Source organism: Watersipora subatra, chromosome 9, assembly GCF_963576615.1.
Source record: "Watersipora subatra chromosome 9, tzWatSuba1.1, whole genome shotgun sequence".
NCBI lineage: Eukaryota > Metazoa > Bryozoa > Gymnolaemata > Cheilostomatida > Watersiporidae > Watersipora > Watersipora subatra.
The window spans coordinates 22,980,497-22,996,309 of record NC_088716.1 but is presented as its reverse complement, the minus strand read 5'-3'; the positions used below and the strand labels follow the sequence as shown (position 1 = coordinate 22,996,309).

The 15,813-nt window shown below is 37.3% G+C and overlaps 1 protein-coding gene and 1 long non-coding RNA gene across 2 annotated transcripts in view; both read right to left on the bottom strand.

Annotated features, from left to right (window-relative positions):
• The window catches only part of LOC137404906 (NFX1-type zinc finger-containing protein 1-like), a 69,243-nt gene that overhangs the window by 25,591 nt on the left and 27,839 nt on the right, over nt 1–15,813 (bottom strand). The gene's annotated exons all lie outside the window — the stretch shown is intronic.
• Nucleotides 7–15,388, bottom strand: LOC137404035 (uncharacterized). The gene is made up of 3 exons (XR_010979645.1): nt 15,299–15,388; nt 14,379–14,456; nt 7–50 (listed from the first exon to the last, which is right to left on the bottom strand). It is a non-coding gene; the product is annotated as an uncharacterized lncRNA (long non-coding RNA).

Genomic DNA, 15,813 nt, shown 5'->3' with positions numbered 1-15,813 from the left:
TGCGCTTGCATAAACTTTAGTCTTAACAAAATCTTCACGGTGGCTTGAATCTGGAAACAAGTGTAACAAGTCATGTTTACCATGGTGATAACAAGGTAATCGTGATAATAGAGATACAGAGTTAATTCAACTCAGATTAAATCAACTTTAAATCAAAATAAGGTATTTCAACCTTTTTGATTTTGTAATTTTATATTATATTTTTAATGATCAAACAGTTTCACAGAGTTCAAGTGTACATTTTTTTCCTTTGTTTTAACAATTTTTTCACAATCATTACTACATGGCTTCATTGTTTTTTAAAAGTTACTCTAAAGATTTTCCAAGATTTGAAAATTAAATAAACAAGGTACGAAATTATTATTTGAGAGGATAATCCATATGGAAAAGAGCTGCATATACTTATATGTACTGACTTACAAAACTACAAAATTTGAAAATATTTGGGAGGTTGTATGTTAGAAATTACTTGCCATGTCGAGAAAGATATTTGCTCAAATTTGACCTTATATGTTTAAAAGTTTGCATGTTGAGGTGACCGTAAGCTGAGGTGTGATTTTCATTGTTCTAGTAACTTTGGGGAGTGTATGAACATGATGTAAGAATGAAATAGTAAATCAACTTTGGTTTAACAATGAAAGGTCTTATTTTGTTACAAGTTAACCCAAATTACAAATAGATTATTCCATGCTCTAAAATGATAATTCACTCAAAATATTAAACACTTTTCACAAACAAAATATACATTGCTTGTTGGCCTAATATCCTCGGATATTAATCGCCATAGATATAATAAACCCTAGATTGGCGAATAGCTATCATTACAATAGAGCGAAAGTGAGGCATATAATTGGCTATTGTTTTCACGACGTTACGTCACAGTGATGAGCATCACAGCAACAGCACCTTCAGCTGAGCAATGAGTTTAGTAGTGAAAGCATGCTTGTCATACTGGTTTTTAAGTCATAAATGTAACAATAACACCAAATTCTTGGTGAAATGTCATCAGAGGAGACTACAACACCCAGGTATGTGAACTCACAATAAAAAATTTAAATACATGGTAAACCTTTGCACATGTACTATATCATTGGTTTACTTTGTAAGAAACTACTGGAAACAAGCTAACTACCAACTCAACTGAACTTACTTGTTTCATCATGGTCTCACAACGAACATACCTTTTTATGAATATTCTGAATTAAAACTGAAGTGAATGAATGCTTGGGACTATCAAAAGAAAGAGTGTCTAGACTGATTACAACAACACATATTACAAACTTTTCTCTCAGCTGATAGGGTTGTAATCTAGCTTGGCATGATTGATCAAATGTCTTTTTTGTCTCATTCCAAGTGATGTAATGATATTCATTCTAGTACAGGGATGGCCAAATGATTTTGGCCATGATCCGTTACAGCCAAATCTGACACATTAAAGATCCACAACACACATTAAAGATCCACAACAAGCTGTAGATGTGCATTTTTTTTTACTATACATAAACATGCAATTATTTGTGTACATCCTAAAACAAGGCGTAAAATACGATTTTAAAAAACTTTTTATATATTTAATTTTACTAAAAATCAGTGAATGAATGTGATGTAATAAATATGTCTGATATCAGTGAGAAAATGATGAGAAGACTTTGAATTCACAATACATACTATCAAAACGTGGTTTACTGCTATTTGCAGCGACTCTTTATGTTCATGAAGATGGGTATTTATTAGTCATGTTTCATGATATTTTTCACAAAATTCATTGCTGAATACAATGAATTTACAAAGAAATTCTAAGAAAAGTTTATAATAATCTTTTTAAAACCAAATTTTTAAAAAATACTTAAACCATCTTTTTTAACAGACAACTTGAAAGATCCACAAAAAAACTAAAAAGATCCAGATCTAGATCCGCCATTTGGCCATAGCTGTTCTAGTACATGTATGTATTGTTAATGTTTAGGCTGAGAAAAAGTCAAGCTGCAGCCAGTGCTGTGACTATAGATGTTCAAACAATCTGGAGCAGTGCCCAGATCTGGCCTTTCGCCGCTTTCCAAACGAGAAACGAGCTGAAACCCGTAATGCTTGGGTAAAGGCGGTGCGAAGACAGGATTGGACCCCAACATCAAGCTCTATAATTTGCAGTAGACACTTTGAGAAAGACTGCTACAAAGTTTCACCAGGTATTGAAAAAAACCAATGCTAAAATCTGATGCAATACCTACAATATTTACAGCTTATCCAGCCTACCTTCAGCCAAAAGCTGTGAAAAGATAGATACCAACCATAAGAACAGAAAGCCTGCTGAAACATGGAAGAAAATCTCAGACAGCGGCCAGCACCATAATATCTGACCCTGAATATACTACACCTGGTGATACTACTATTCATGATGATGAGCATCCTGCAGCTTTTGACAATCAGGACACAGCTACAGCCTCAAAAATGAGCTGCCGACATGGTAGTAGACCTAAACAGCCTGCTGTCACACGTATTTCAAATTTAGAAAGAAGAATCAAAACTTTACAGCAGAGAGTCTGTCGACTAGAGCAGAGGAATAGGATTTAAAATATGAAGGAAGAGACAAAAGCTGAGGAAGGTGAAGACGAGAAGTTCGGTGACGAGGAACTCTTTCTAACCATTGACATCACCAAAACAGTGGCAGATATATGTCAGTACATTGGTAAGTCGGCAGAGAGCATGAATGACATTTATGTCATTCATGATGACTGCCATACTACTTTTATTCCATGATACTCGATTGACACGTTTTATTGACGAACAACAGAATTTTGAAAATCAGGCCCGTATTCCCTGGGGTGGCTGGCCGGCTAAGCCGCCCCAACTTTTTAGGAATTTTTGGCGGTTAAATACAGTCAAACTCGGATAACTCACCCTCGGATAAAATGTAAAATTTTGTCACGAACACGTGATTAACTCGAACGGATTTGTTTGGTCTGTACCCACGCAATGATAAACTGCTTTAGATAACTTGACCTCAACATTATTAATTCGAACAGTTATTTGCCCAACGGCTACGGAAACGGTTTTTATCACTTCATTCCAAGCCATAGAGATAAACGTCAACTTTTAATAGTTCTTAGGCATCATTATTATCATCATCATCGGCAAAATATTCTTGTTAACGATTTTATAAAAGTTTGCAAAAGGTAAAAATTTAACAACCATCTGCTTGGAAATGGCCCAGCAAAAGCGTGAAAACCTTCGGATAAACTTAGAATAAAATCGGCAAAATTGATCTTTGATAAAACGCTCAAAAGAAAAAGGTATTTTTTTCTGAGCGTTTTAACTGCAGTCATGTTTAGCCTATTTTAATCTGAAAACGTCCTGGCAGTTACATCACCTAAAACAAACAAATCTCAAATAACAGAAAAATGTTTATACTTTCCGATAAAAAATTTTTAAACTTTACACGAGATGCCCGGTTGAGGCCCTACATGAAAGAAATCTGTTAGGGGCTTACACTGCCCCCTCCAAACCCCCAAATGCTCATAACTAGTCACCTAACATTAGCCGCCCCAACTTGCAACCAGGGAATACAGGCTTGGTAAAAATTACTGTAAAGTTACTGCGAAGGTGACTCCGAGTTTTCTGAGGATCAGGTGGTTAAAGTGCTACAGAGGAAGATAGGAGAATGGAGGTAAATTTATCTTTTACTTTGAGTCTCCTATATATATACTGTTGTGTTTCCTGTTTGCATAATTATTGTAAGGTGTTAATGCAGAAATAAACCACGGCAGTCTGCCGGATATACGCCTGAAACCTGATCAAGTTTCTGAAACATGGTGGCAGCTTAGGTGATAATCCACTGCAATCGCCTTATGCGTCGTCAATATGGCAAGTTCATTGCCTCCGCCAGCTGAGTTAGACCTCAAAGCACCCGATTTGGTCGCTACTTGGCGCCGATGGCGCCGGACATTCGAGAATTACTTGGTTGCTTTAGGGATAGTCGGTAGCGCTAAGAAGGACGAGGCTAGGAAAGTTGCTATTTTCTTGCACTGTGGTGGTGAAGACGTACGTGAAGTGTACACGCAGACTACGTTCTCGGAGGAAGAGGAGAGTAAGAGTAAAGTCATAAATGATGTTTTAGCTAAATTTGAAAAGTATTGTAACCCTAGGAAGAACACCATATATAATAGAAGACAATTTTTTGAAGCTAAACAAAATGAGAGTGAATTATTTGATATGTTTTGGCTTAGGATTAAGAGATATGCAGATTTTTGTGATTTTGGTAATCAATTAGAACTGAACACAAGAGATAGAATACTTTTTGGTATGCATGATTCTAGATTAGCTGAATGTTTGATGGAAAAGAAAGAGGATGAATTAACATTAGAGAATGTAGTAAAGTGGTGTAGGTCAGCTAAGTTGAGCAAAGCTAGTCGTGTGTTAGAATCCACACATATAGCAGAGGCTACTGCAGCTCATCCCATTAAACCTGGTCAATCCCAACGGTTCAAACCTAAACGACAAGGTGACAAATGTCAGAAATGTGGATATGCGAAGCATTCACAAGATAAAACATGTCCAGCAAAAGAAAGCTCCTGTCACAAATTTGGTAAAGTTGGACACTTCTAAAGGTGCTGCAGGTCTGAGGCAGTTCAGGAAGTGGAAGAACCTAAGTTTGAGGCTGACGAACTCTTCTTTGCTTCTGTCGAAGATGAATCTAAATCTAGCCCGTGGTATGTAAAACTGAGAATTAACAACAGTGACATTAAATTCAAAATTGACTCCGGAGCAGATGTGATGCTCATGACTGATGATACATACCAAAAGCTGCAGCCAGTGCCTGAACTGACACCTACCAAAGCTGTTCTCAACAGTGTGTCTGGCACCATTGAGTGTAAAGGGACGTTCATGGCAAAAACCCTAGTCAAGGACAAACTGTATAAGTTCAAGGTTTATGTAGCAAAATGTACTAACAATTTATTATCTAGAACCTGGTCTGAAATGATACAGTTAGTAAAGTTGAACATTCATGAGGTGCGCAGGCAAAGGGATAAACTGAAAGAGCTAGGGTGCATGAAAGGGTCGGCTGTGAAAATTCGGCTAAAACCAGGAGTGGAACCGTTTAAAATGAAAACTGCTCGCAGGATACCCATACCGTTGATAGAGGCTGTGCATGAGGAATTGCAAAGAATGCAGCAAATTGGTGTCATTGAGCGGGTAACAGAACCCACTGATTGGTGCTCACCTATAGTGGTTGTACCAAAAGAAACCAGACAAGGTTGAAAGAAGGTCAGAATATGCGTTGATCTCAGAGAGCTTAACAGAGCCATCAAGCGGGAGCACTATACTCTTCCTACTGTAGATGACATTATAACAAAAATGGAAGGAGGTAAAGTGTGCTCTAGTTTAGATGCAGCCTAAGGCTACTATCAGCTGAAATTGGATGGTGAAAGTCAGAGGCTTACTACATTTATTGGACCGAAAGGAAGATACTGTTTCAAACGAGTCCCTTTTGGAATAAGCTCAGCCAGCGAGATATTCCAGGCCAATATCAATGAATTCTTAGAGGGCATAGATGGAGTGGTTGCCTATCAGGATGACATTATTGTCACAGAACGTGACAGGGAAGAACACAATCAGCATTTGAATATTGTCCTTCGACGATTGAGAGACAATGGGGTGGAGCTAAATAAGAAGAAATGCATGTTTGGAGTGGAAAAGTTGAAGTTTCTGGGACATGTGTTCAGCTCAGAGGGTATGAGCATGGATAGCAGCAAAGTTGAAGCTATCATGAACATGAAGCCACCAGAAGATGTTACGGGGTTGAGACCGATGATTGGTATGATAAATTACTTGGGCAGATTCATCCCTAACCTTGCCAAAACCATGAGACCAATGTCAGACTTATTGAAGGAGGATGTGGTATGGTATGGGGACCTGGAACAGCAAAGTGCCCTGAAAGAGGTACGAGAGCAACTCCTGACAGCTCCTACTCTGGCATTTTACAGCCCAGATAAAGAGACTACAGTAGCCGCTGATGCTAGCAGCTATGGACTTGGTGCCGTCATTCCACAGAGAAAATGAAGGTAATGACAAACCTATCGCATTTGCATCTAGAGTCCTTACACCAGCAGAGTGCAGATACTCGCAGATAGAGAAGGAATGCTTGGCAAGTGTATGGGCATGTGAGAAGTTCGATCAGTACCTGCGCGGCTTAGACAGTTTTCATTTGGTAACAGACCACAAGCCATTGGTGCCTCTCTTCATTGGTTGTGATCTCAATGCTGTCCCTATTAGATGCCAGAGACTGTTAATGAGGCTAATGAGATAAAATCCACAGGCACAGCATGTTCCTGGAAAGTGTCTGTTAAAGATGTGGTTGCGTCAAATTTGAGTTGATCTTAAAAGAAAGCATTTTTTTTCTCTATCAGTTGATATGTTGTTTGTTGTGTTACGCAATCGCATTGCCAAGATAGTTGAAGATTAAAACCGAAAAAATCTGATCGCCGTAAAAACACTCAGGCCACAAAAACGTGCCCAGACTTGCCTAAAATAATGTCACGCGTTATACAACCTGTCTCTATCTCTCGTATTCACATCGGCTATTTGCGATAAAAGACTAGTCCTACGCGGCTCTATTGGCATATATCTTATTTTGTATTTGCTCATGTTGGCTAGAATAAAATTTTAAATCCAGCTACAGATGCATTATTATGGATGTTTCAAAGGCATCAAATAATGAAAATTGAAGATTTGTTCTAATCAATTTCTCCAAGTGTTGTGTAAAAATTTGGGTACCGACTACCAATTCTACCGGTCTACGGTAATTCTGTCAAGCTAACTATGTTGAATAACGTCTTTGTATCAGCACAGTTCCCATACTAACGATATACAGCCTCCCATAAGTCCTGCCCACCTTATGTCCGTTGCCTATCCTTGGGGCGGGGCTGAATATCATTGCCTACACCGACTACAGTAGTGCTGGGCATGGGTAGTGATACTCATTGAACTCGCGGGTTTATCTTCTCTCGAGTATCGGGTAATAGAGATTTCTGGTATTCCGGTCCTTCGGGTTCGGGTTTTGACATTCAAGTTTGGGTTTTGGTACACAGATCCGTCGGTTAGTGTTAACAAAAACTCGGTCTATTGCACCCTGCGCTCTTAGTCTGGAACCACAGAGCATTTCTGTGTCATTTTTGCTAAGGAGGCATGACAATGGGGTTTAACGAGTCTTTAATTTAATAGATAGAATAAAACATATTATACCTTATTTACTATACCTACTAAAAATATTGTAGTCAAGCAGTGATTACTTGTCATTAAAAAGTGAGAAGAAATACTTACATCAAATTTTATTTGCGCAATTAGCCAAATCGGCTTCGTAAACAAATCTATGCCTTTTTTAATACGGCGCGTGTTCGCTATCACCAATAACACATAGGGCCTTAGTCTGTTTCCGCTATCGCCTTGTTAGAAACAGCCATCAGCGTTGGTAGTAGCAGTGAGAATTTAATAACTCTGTTTAAATTGATTACCACAGCTAGCTATTATGGATTACATAATTCATTATAACCAAGCTTTACTAAGCCAACAAGCCTTACTAACGGAAAAAGCCAATAATGTAAAGTTTTTTATGAGATTTGGAGCACCATCTACAAAAAGTCAGAGAGGTACATAGAACATGCTTAAGTATTAAGCTACCATAGACCCTATCTTCTGCCACCTGTTGACACGAAAATGCCCTGTAGCCCCAGACTATCTTGACTGTTTAACAATCCACCTGTTAACGCTGCGACTACGAATGTCAGTCGATAAAAACTGTGAAAAATGATAAATAAATTGAAAAGAAATATAATTGCTTTGTAAATTTGAAGATATATCTGTTTAGAAAATTTAAACATAAAATCCATATCAACAAACCCGATACCCAAAAAACCCGTTGGCAAAGAAATACCCGAGCCTAGCACTACTAGCTACCCGATACTCGAAAAACCCGAACAGAAGGGGGCGGGTCTAAACCCGTTGACCAAGAAGTACTCGTGCCCAGCACTACACTACAGTACTGGTTTCTTACTACCGTAAGTAAGCCACGTCTTTGGAAAGAATATACATAGGGATAGAGTTTTAAGGATGAGAAGTCTGCTGAAACTGAATTTGAACTCACATTCGCCAGTTCTGCGGACATCCATATACCATATCCAATTCACTACAATATTCTGCAAATCATGTTTTGTATTATCTTCAGCAATATTATTTTATTATACAATTTTAACAAGCAAAAATATTTTTATCTCAGCATAAAGCTTTTATTAAAAATATTCATCAAGTCGTGGCCACTCACATAGTTTTAGCTGATACAATAAGACAAATTCATCTACTGCAACAAACTCAAACAAAACATCATGGTTTATGCAGCACACATTCAAGTCTCTCTTTTCCCTTTATGGCAGTTTCCACACTGATAAAGCTGCTTCGGATGGTGGGACGACATAAACATTCTGTAATCAGTAACACAAATGCAATAAATATATGTCATTCATAGATATGTCATTCTAAAGCGTATCTATTAAAAGCTTTCAAATTGGGAGTTAAATAGATTGCGAGTGTAATTTTAAAAACGAACAAACGTGTAACAAAGGCACAAGTACGCCGAGCCAACGAATCGGAGCTTTGGTTCTGGAAATTAAAGATTTGCATTGATCAATCGATTTTCTTCACTTTCTACAAGTGAAAAGTGAACATCTTATGTCAAATCATAAATCTAATTTACTAGATAAAGCTGCCACAAAAATTTTGAAGCAAATGTAGCTAGGTGAACCGATACAAAAATATAAAACGATGATTAGTGATAGCAAAAGTTATAATTCTATTAATTAGTACATGTATTAATGAGTAGTAAAATATTACCTTTAGTATATTCATCAATCTAAGCCATTGTATAGCTAGATGCTAAAGATTAAAAAAAAGCCGTCAAGAACTCACTGTACATACACTACATATAGCCTCAAACAGGGAAATATAATCTGAATGTAAACTCAACAGGAAACTCTATAGAAGACTCAGAGAAAAAGATAAATTTACCTCCATTCTCCGATCTTCCTCCATAGAACTTTAACTACCTGATGCCAAGAAAACTCGGAGTCACCTTCGCAGTAACTTTACAGCAATTTTACAATTACATGTATGTTGTTCGCCAATAAAACGTGTCGATCGAGTAATTAATTAAAGTAACGATGTTAAGTAATTTAGTAAATACCGATGTCCGTGCGATTTAATAATAGAGTAAAATCTCTAAATTTGGGATCACAGACAACACGTTTTACGAGTGATAACATTTATTACGGCCTATATAAAAATTTCGCGCTAATGATTGGCTAAGGAAGTGACCTCATATTTATCGCTCGTGGTTTCTTTTCAGATATATTGCTTGTGACGTCACGAAAGAAGCACCCGCTGGAACGTGCACTTTTTAAAAGAGGGCCTCATTCAAACGCATATATCTCTGGACAGGGTTGGTCTACAAAGACAAAAATGACATCAAATTGTAGCTGATGTTTTAGCCTTTTATGGGTCTTAATTTCATTAAATCAAATTTTTTGACGCAACCACATCTTTAATAGCTGACTGTTTATCACGACACCCAGTGCAAAGCTGTGAGGATAAGAATGATAGGGAAGTAGACCACTATGTGGATGAACTGTTAGAATCTTTACCTGTGTCAGCATTGCTCATTGATAGAATCAGAACGGCATCGACAACTGAAGACACCATTGTACGGGCTATGAAATTTACTACTGAAGGATGGCCCAGGTATTTAAAGGATGAATCTGAAGCGCTCATTGACTTTCACAGAAATAGAGCTCACCTATCTGTGGCAGACGAACTCTTACTGCATAATGCATGCATTGTAATTCCCACTGATCTGAAAGAGGAGGCATTGAATGTGATTCACCAGGGCCACATGGGCGTAAACAAATGTAAGCTCAGAGCTGGCGTAGCTGTGTGGTGGCCACAAATTAACAAGGATATTGAAGGCAAGATAGCCAGATGTGGATTGTGTCAGAAAACTTGACCGGCTCAGGTAAAAGCGCCTATCAGGCAAACCCTGTTGCCTGAGGGACCATGGAGAGTTGTTGGAACTGACCTGCTGGTACACAATGAAATGACATATGTCGTAGTAACAGATTACTTCTCGAGATACATAGAACTGGTGCACCTGACAGAGACCACAAGTGAAGCCCTAATTAACAGGCTTAAAGGAGTATTTTCTTGGTGGGGTGTGCCTGAAAAGATAGTCAGTGACAATGGTCCACAGTATAGCAGCAAAGCCTTCCGCGAATTTGCTAACAAGTATGGTTTCGTGCACTTTACTTCGTCACCGAAATACCCTCAATCAAATGGACTAGCAGGGCGTAGTGTAAGGACTGTCAAACGCATATTAGATCAGGAGGATCCTTTACTAGCTCTCATGGTATATAGAGCCACTCCTATTGAGGCTACAGGTGTCTCGCCAGCTGAGCTCATGATTGGGTGTCCTATCAGAACTACAATGCCGTCGCTACTACAGAACATAATGCCAACCAAAATGACAGAGGAGGACGTGCGTGAACGAGATGCCCGATATAAGAAAAAGACAGCCAATAGATACAATCAAGGCTCTCATCCGTTGCTTCCGCTAAACCCAGGTGATCAAGTTAGGATGAAAAATGACATTGAAAAAACTTGGTCAGAGCCTTTTGACTGTGACAGGAGAGGCTAATGGCCCTCGTTCATACATTGTAGAGCGCCAAGAGGGCCAATAGTATAGGTGCAACAGAAGGCGTTTGCAGCGGATACCAAAGGCAGATACTGATGATTTGACACCAGGGATTGATAATGATACAGGCAGCCAGGTGTTAGATTCACCTAGTATGGCAACGCCTGTAGTCGGCTCAAAGCCCCCACCAGTCACCCATTATGACCGCAAGGTCATAGCGCCCACTAGGTTGATAGAGAAAATGTAAAGCAGCTTTTATTAGAAGGTTTTCCAAAATTTGGCGCTGATCCTTGTTGTTTTTAGTTTTTAGTTTTATGCTTTTAGTTTGTATTTTGCCATGTGCCTTATTTTCCTAATATGGACAATCAGTCTTAGGAACCTTGTTCCTTTATATCATATAGTTTACTCAGTTTACAGTTGTGTTTACAATATCTATATAGGTTATGGTTTTCAAAAGGGGAAGACGTTTCCTGTTTGCATAACTATTGTAAGGTGTTAATGCAAAAATAAACCACGGCTTTCTGCCGGATACACGCCCTGAAACCTGATCAATTTTCTGAAACACTGTTGAGTTTACATTCAGATTATATTTCCCTGTTTGAGATTCTAATGTAATTTCCTGTGCGCGCATGCGAGATACGTATGCATAGTGAGTTCTTGACGGCTTCTTTTTAATCCATAGCATCTAGCAATACAATGGCTTAGATTGATGAATATACTAAAGGTAATAATTTTAGTACTCATTAATACATGTACTAATTAATAGAATTATAACTTTTTGCTATCACCAATCATCGTTTTATAATTTTTTATCGTTTCACCTAGCTATATTTGCTTCAAATTTTTTTGGCAGTTTTAGCTAGTAAACTAGATTTATGATTAGACTTTAGATGTTCACTTCTCACTTGTAGAAAGTGAGGAAAATCGATTGATCAATGCACATCTTTAACTTCCAGAACCAAAGGTTTGAATCGTTGGCTTGGCGTGCTTGTGCTTTTGTTAAACATTTATTCATTTTGAAAATTACACTCGCAATCTATCTAACTCCCCATTTGAAAGCTTTCAGTAAATACACGTTAAAATGACCTATCTATGAATGACATATATTTATTGCATTTGTTTTATTTATTACAGGATGTTTATGTGGTCCCACCAGCCGAAGCAGCTTTGTCAGTGTGGAAACTGCCATAAAGGGGAAAGAGAGACTTGAATGTGTGCTGCATAAAACATGTTTTGTTTGAGTTTGCTGCAGTAGATGAATTTGTCTTATTGTATCAGCTGAAACTATGTGAGTGGCCACGACTTGGATAGATATTTTTAATAAAAGCTTTATGCCGAGATGAAAATTTTTGCTTGTAAAAATTATATAATAAAATAATATTGTTGAAGATGATGCAAAACATGATTTGCAGAACATTGAATACATCATAGCCCTTTTGACACCTGTGCTGAAATCTTGTCTGATAGATGGATTTATGAAGTGCAATCAGAGACGCATGGACAGGCACTTTGGCATAGTCTCACCACTTGTTTAGTACTTGAATCAAGTAATTTTTGAATCAATATCTGAATCAAGTAAAAAGAATTTTTTTCTACAAATTGATACCAATAATGACTCGATAACGTTGACAGTCGACTATACAATGTACATGACTTTTAGGGATGTAGTTGGTTTCGCCACATATTCTTTTCAAAGATGCGGCTTGCTTATTTTACTTAGTAAGAAACTATTTTTCTGTGTGTGGAATGATATGCAGCCCCTCCTCCCAGGATAGACAATGGGCATCATGTGGGTGGGACTTGTAGGAGGCTGTATATCGTTAGTGTGGGTAGCGGCGGAACTGTGCCGATACAAAGACCTTATACTACATAGTTTGCTCAAACATACTTACCGTAGACCGGTAGAACTATCAGTTGGTACTAAGATGTTTACACAGCATTTAGAAAAAGCTAATATGACCAGTTTTTAATTTTCCATGTTTGAGGCGTTTGAGACGTTGATAATAACGTATCTGTAGCAGGATTTAAAATTTTGTTCTAGCCAACACAAGCAAATACGAGATAAAATATATGCCATTAGAGCCGCGTAGGAATAGACTTTTATCGCAATAGCCGATGTGAATACGAGAGATAGAGGCAGGTTGTATCACGCGTTACATCATTTTGGGCAAGTCTGTGCATGCTTTTTTGGCCTGAGCGTTTTTACTGCGATCAAATTTTTTCGACTTTAATAATCAAATATCTTGACAATGAGATCACCTAACACAACAAACAACATATGTACTGATAAACAAACAAAAAATACTTTCTTTTGAAATCAACTCAAATTTGACGCAACAACATCTTTAAGTCAATAGGAATTCATAGATCAGCTGATTCACTCTACACATCACCATGAGGTTGTGTCATGCTATTTATATGTCTCACTTATTTTCTTTATTCGCACATCTGGGGTTTATTATATCTACCTATATCAATCACCATTAAATTTGAACATTGAAATCTGAGTAAAACAGCAACTTGAACCAACTGTGACAAAGCTTTGGGATATCCTTTTTATGGCCATTTCAAGAATTCTGTATGAACAACTTTATCACCTGCTTTAGCCATGAAGTCTAAAAAGTTTTTATATTTCTTTAAAGTGCAAATAATAAAAGGGTCTTAAAAGGTCTTAAAAATATTATGAAATTTAAAAAGTTGCCTGGAAATAAGGTATTTGTTTATTACTATTTAATAAACAGATCGAATAGAAGCAAAGTTAAAAATTTTAATTATTTGAAAATACTCACATGTATTGATTTGCGTGAAAAAATTATCAGAGAAGTGAAGTACACGAAGCTAAGAATGTTTTTTTAGCTGCTGATGTTTTTAAGAGAAAGCACGAGTCATGTGACATGAATAAACTCAAATTCAAGGCAACCTTACATAAACTCGTGTCAGATTTCGTCCAGAAGTAAAACTTGGTCCAATTACCTCAGTAACCACACACATAGAATTACTCTATTCTATAAATGTCTACACATAAAGTGTAAGAGTCACTTATGGGCTTTAGTCAGTTTCATAAAATATCTTCTCTCGTTGAAGTAATTTTTACAACCAAATAATGATTCAACAACTTGCCATCATGAAGAAAGCTAATGTTGATTTGCTAGTTATATGCTAGCACACTACAGTATTATGTTTGTTATATGCTAGCACACTACAGCATTATGTTTGTTATATGCTAGCACACTACAGTATTATGTTTGTTATATGCTAGCACACTACAGTATTATGTTTGTTACATGCTAGCACACTATAGTATTATGTTTGTTATACGCTAGCACCCTACAGTATTATGTTTGTTATATGCTAGCTCACTACAGTATTATGTTTGTTATATGCTAGCACACTACAGTATTATATTTGTTATATGCTAGCACACTACAGTATTATGTATGTTATTCATTCAAACAAGGTTGTTCATACTAAGCAGGTTTACCTTAAATCTGACCAGATTTTGAGCAACTCAATGAATTTCAAGAAGAAAAAAAGTTATACGTATCTGCAGAAAGATTACCTTTATTAAAAGAAATAGACACCTGCAAAAATAATACTGTAAAAGTAGCAAAAACATCTAGGATTGACCATTCTGTCTCAAAACTCTTACTTGATCTCCGCTTCCACTGAGTGTCATCATCATTCAAGTCTAGCCGCCGATTCTCAACATCTCTGTCACTATTGAGATCTGGTAACATAATGGTGAAATATGTAACAACAGATCACATCTGTAATGGCCTAGCCAAGATGTTGACTGTATTCGAATTATATCATAGCCTATATCGAATGATCAATGCAAGACCGACGTTCAAAAGATGATGTGAGAAAATTCGGCTTCGGCTGGGCTGTTAAAAATGTTTAAATTTGTACCCCAGCAACTACTAGCTAAATGTGGCAGTCAGTGAGTAGCATATTAGCTATATGTGACAGCCAGTGAGTGGACTACTAGCTATATATGACAGTCAGTGAGTAGACTACTTGCTATATGTGACAGTCAGTGAGTAGATAACTAGCTATATGTGACATCCAGTGAGTATTCTACTAGCTATATGTGATAACCAGTGAGTAGACTACTTGCTATATATAACAGCCAGTGAGTAGACTACTAGCTATATGTGACATCCAGTGAGTATACCACTAGCTGCATGTGATAGCCATTAAGTAGACTACTAGCTACATGTATATGTGATAGCCAGTGAGTAGACTACTAGCTATGTATGACAGTCAGTGAGTAGACTACTAGGTATATGTGACAGCCAGTAAGTAGACTACTAGCTGTATAAGACAGCCAGTGAGTAGACTACTAGCTATATGTGACAGTCAGTGAGTAGACTATTAGCTATATGTGACATCTAGCAAGTAGACTGCTAGCTATATATGACAGCCAGTAGGTAGACTAGCAGCTATATATGACAGCAAGTAATTATAATACTATCTATATATGACAGCAGTAAGTTGACTACTGGCTATATGTGACATGTCTGCTGACTTCCCTAATCAATGAATTTTATGCCCATCTATATGGCTTACCTATTGAATCATCAACACCGTCCTCATTGGCTGATACAGAGACTGACGGTTGCTCTTCACCATTTTCTTCTGATTGGTTTTTTGAGGGAGGATCTGCAAGAGGATACAATTCTATGAGCACAATGTCTAGTTCAAGTGCATATGCATGCTTGTGAATGACTGCATCATGCCATGCACTTTCCTTGCAAAATATCTACAGATATAATAGTTTCATTAAACAACTGCAATGCCAAGAGTCTATCTACTTTGTTTTATGTTTAACAAAATGTTGTATAGTCTTTTCCAAAATTACATAATTTAGGTAAAACAGTAGGATTTACGATAACAGCTCTACTCTTAGTACACCTATATTTACCAAGAGATAAAAAAGTTGACCAGTTTGTATTCCTTGTCGGTATGTCTACGCACAAGCTGTCTTTCAGAAGTTTTGAAAGAGTGTTGTGATATTGTAAGGAGCTTCTACATGGATTTTTTTTTCAAATAAAAAAAATGCTAAGACTCGTTCTTATTGTTTG